At 46.6% G+C, this 4,523-nt stretch overlaps 1 long non-coding RNA gene across 1 annotated transcript; it reads right to left on the reverse strand.

Moving 5' to 3' along the window:
* Positions 1-234: 234 nt before the first annotated feature.
* LOC127294969 (uncharacterized) lies at positions 235-3,938 on the reverse strand. Its single transcript, XR_011743346.1, has 3 exons — positions 3,621-3,938; positions 2,124-2,208; positions 235-804 (listed from the first exon to the last, which is right to left on the reverse strand). It is a non-coding gene; the product is annotated as an uncharacterized lncRNA (long non-coding RNA).
* Between the last annotated feature and the right edge of the window lie 585 nt (positions 3,939-4,523).

Here is a 4,523-nt window from a genome sequence, read left to right on the forward strand (position 1 = left end):
TCACCCGACCTCGAGGTGGAACCTTCTTCTGGTGAAGTGTTGATCTTCTCGACACCACTAACAAGAGTTCTTGCTCCACGTAGATCGGCGACACCACTAACAAGAAGTTGTTGTTCCGCTGTTCATGATGCGCTTCAGTTGAGATCCTCCAAAAATCGGAACTAATAGGTGAGGCAAAGATCGTCCAACCCGCGTCGGAACCTAAGACTCAAAGGAACTCAGATAAGAGAGAAGACTCAAAACTCGCAAAGGTAAGATGAGAAAGAATAGAGGTAAGGAGAAAATTCAGAGCTAATCAGATCTACCCAACGAATTTTAGAAAATAGTTTTTGACACTAGACACAACAACGTTCATTGGCAAGGTTAACCTACAGGCTGGACTAGTGGGGTACCGTCAACCTGAGCTCTGATACCAACTTGTGACGCCCCGGAACCGGTATCCTGAGGATTCCAGCGATCCCGCCGAAATCCGCACGATATCGATTCGGAGACGCCCTCCGACACGATGTGCGCGACGAATCACACACGTGATGCCAGAGGAATTAACACGAGCGGTAACATTACAACATGATTACAATAGAGCCCACAAGATACATATATTACAACAACGACTCCAACGAGTCAAGATACAAATATACAATACAAAGATCCAACTTATACAGAAGATCGAATACGTCCGAGTACGAACAAGATACAAATTGGACTAAGAGTCCTGAAGATAACAAGTGGCGTCCATAACCCTGCCCAGGCCAAGCCTGAAGGGTAACCTTGCTAACGTCGTCTTCATCGAATATATCTTCATACCTGCCCGGTTATATCCCGTAGAAGCAGCAATAAGTACGGGTTCGTACTTAACAAGACTTCAAGACGTATAAGCATTCGTCAACCAGTCGTCCTTTGTACTTGAGGCACGCAGGGGACTTAGAGGACGCAAGAGGAACGTCATAGGCAATATGGTGGAGGTAAGCGGCAGCGCAAGCACTAAAAACCTATAGAGACACTCTACGACATTCGTCTAATCAGAGAAGGTGAGAGAGCGCATAAGGTAACAGATAAAATAGTACACAAACATAACCCAGCCGATTACACATATCCCCTCCAACAATTGCGAAGAGGCAATGTAAAAGGCACTCAACGGTGGACAAGTTTTATTAGGTATCGGTTGTAGTAAGGCTATATTACTACGCAAGTTATTATCAGATTATTAACAACAAGTATAAGGTGTAAGTTGTTCTATGATCGAGTTAAACAGCTCCAAGTCGTCCATAACCGTGGACACGGCTTATCGATAAGATGTACACCCTGCAGGGGTTGCCCAAATGTAACCATACGCATGCTCGAACCCACTTACTACAGGTGGAGTCTCACATCAAGACCGTTCCCAATGCAAGAGAAAGTTTAAATGGGAGCCACCCAACTAAGCTACCCGTGACGAAGTCCGGCCGTACTCCGATACGGACCCAGAGGTTTGCGCCGGCGGCTAGCCATGCGAACCACACGCTTCGCTAAATGTCCCGCAAGGTACAGTACAGAATATAAACACCCGAAGGCAACAGGAAGTAAACACCCGAAGGCAACAGTAAGTAAAGCATGGCATAGGCAAATAAAACCAAGGTTGTGGCTCCCAATAAACAGACTCGAGGAAAGGTAGTGGGTGATGGGGGTCCCACTCCCCCACGTACGGGTAGAGCGCTCAATCTCGGAACAGATAACAAGAACTCGGGTCCTAGGGGACATTAGCAAGTCAAAGTTCCGATGCTTTCGCAAAGGGGCTCACAGATGCCTCTGCTTACAATTTTAGTTGTTAACAATTAAGTAAATCATGTGTATCTCCAACAATTGATATAGCATGTGATAACCTCCCAACAACCCAACATATCCCGATAAGATAACAACAACGGTAACGAGATAAAATAGCACTAGCATGCACTACGACTCGCAAGGCAGACCCGATAACCAAACAATAGCTGTAGGTGGTTGGTGGAGTCAATATAGGCTGCTTGAGGTAACAAGTGGAAGGGACACGTGACAAGAACGCAACTTAAGGATAGCATGAGGGAGAAGGCAAAATAAAATAGGTGAGCGACTCCTGCAGGGACAGGAGTATAAGGGAAAATGCTTGCCTGTTAAAGCTTGCCGAGGGACATCCGGAGAACTCGTCGTATCTCACCACACCACTTCGCGATCCTATCCGGGAAGAAGCAAATGCTGGAACACAACAACGTATGCAAGTCTTACTACTACGGATAAAGAAGATCCAGCATGATCAAGACGATATGCATGACATGGCAAACATGATGCGATGCAACTTATCCATATTAATCGGAGTCGGAACCCCGAACAAGCAAATTAGGTTGGAGTTGCATTTACTACCGCCAAAATTAAGTGGTTGTTAGCATGGCATATCATGGCAAGGATGAGCTACTTCAAATTTAAACGGAGCGGGGAAAACCCTAGTCGGTATCCAAAATACTCCATATGTTATGTGAAGTGGATATGCACGATTATCAACGAGTGACATGATGCGAGATGCAAACAGATGAATGGATGGCATATTAATGTTCCTTATGTTTTTCTGATCAATTTTTATATATAACACATTTTATTTTGAGTTACCATTTGAAAGATATTAATTTTGCAAGATAAAAGCATTTTCTGGGAATTTAGATAAAACAGAGAAAAGAAAAGGTGGTTTATACCGAGCTGAAGCTAGACAGAGACACAGCGGGGCAGGATGCAAAAAGGTGGGTTTATTTCACGCCGGCAAGATTCAAACCAGGGATGTCTTGGAAGATACAAAGGAACGGAACCAGTGAGCTGCTGTGAAGGATTTGTACAAATACAGGGTGTAGACAAGGTAAGGTGATGTTGCGGAATATCTGAAACTTTGAACACTCGAAACTGAATATTGACACTTGCGATTTCCTGTAGTCAGCGAAGTGCACGGATTTTAAAGTGACGGCATCGGCGAATCTGGGAACGGTTTTGAACAAAACAAAAGATGTTGAGCAAGAGAGATGTGGCATGGTTCGAATGGGACGAGTTTGGTTGGAAACGGACCACGGAGACGACGGCGAAACTCGCCGGAAAACGGACAGACGAAACAGCGAACTGAAAACTGAAAAACCGAAAACAGAAACTGTTTTCTGGAACCGACTTTGAATGAAGATGGTGACGCCGTTACTGCTCCGGTTTGGATGATTCGAAAACCAGGAGAGAGAGGAAGATGTCGTGCTTCTGATGGTATCAAATGAGCGTGCTGAAACGACCTGGAACGCCGGTGAGCTTCGTCGGAAAACGGATCAGCGACACGGCGAGGAACAGCTGAAAACTGAAAAACTGATTTCTGGATCAAACTTTGGTCGACGATGGCGTCGCCTATACTGCACCGTTCTGGGCGAATCAAAGATCAACATAAAGAGGGTGATGTTGTGCATCTAAGGAAATAAACCGCTCGTGCTGGGATGGTCTGGTTCGCCGGGGATCTTCGTCGAAAGATAGGACCGTGAAACAGAATAAAACGGTGTGTTTTCGTGTTCGTCTCCGTTTGATTTCTTCTCACGTTCGAGGATGCAGGGACCATGCGAGGGGGAGGAGGAGAAGTTTCTGATGCTGCTCACCCTGGGGTGGTCGGAGACGAGGAGGAAGCGGCAGAGAAGGTCGCCGGCGACGAGGAAGACGAGATGGCCGAGACGTAGACGAAGCAGATGGTGTCGAACTCGAGCAGATCTTGGCGTCTCCTGCTCCGCGAAGGCGTCCAGGACGAAGAGGGAGAGGTGGTGGTTTGATTCCCGCACTCAGGTCGCGTGGACGGCGACCATGGCGTCGGCAGCCGGAGGTAGACGGTGGTGGTGCTCTCGGCATACTCACAGAGAAGAATCAAAAAGAGAAGAGGGGAAAGGAGGTGGCGGCGGCTTGAGGAGGGAAAGAGGCTAGGGTTTCTGGAGCGGCCTCGGTGGGGATAAGAAGGGGTGGGAGCAGGTGAGCGGAGGAGAGGTGGTGGTGGACAGCGACGGGAGGGAAGGAGGTCACGCCATCTACGTGACGAAGAAGAGGACAAGGAGTGTGCCTCCTTGCGTGAAGATATACGGGCCAAAGAGAGAAGGAAGAGATGGGCCGGAGGAGAGGGGAAGAAAGGTGGGCTTGGAGAGGGAGCCATCGGGCTGGGCTAGTAGAGGGATAGGAGCAGGCCAGAGAGAGGGAGAGAGGCCCAGAGAGGAGGGGTTTTGATTTGTGAAACTGTTTTCTTTTCTCTCTTATTTTCAAATCTGCTTTGGTATTTGAAAACAGAACCAAACCAAGCCAAACCATTTTGAAAACTGTGAAACATTTGAAATAGTTTTATTTATTAATATAGTTTTGATTGTTAGGGTTTAGTTAAAAGAAATAGAGAGGGGAGGTTTATTATAAAACCATATGAGAGGGAAACACAAATAGTTTTTATTGGAGAAATAATTTTTATTTAATAAAATCTTGTGAATGATAGGATGCATGATGCAGGATGGTGCATAATAGGAAGGCAC

The sequence above is a fragment of the Lolium perenne genome, chromosome 4, assembly GCF_019359855.2.
Source record: "Lolium perenne isolate Kyuss_39 chromosome 4, Kyuss_2.0, whole genome shotgun sequence".
Classification (NCBI taxonomy): domain Eukaryota; kingdom Viridiplantae; phylum Streptophyta; class Magnoliopsida; order Poales; family Poaceae; genus Lolium; species Lolium perenne.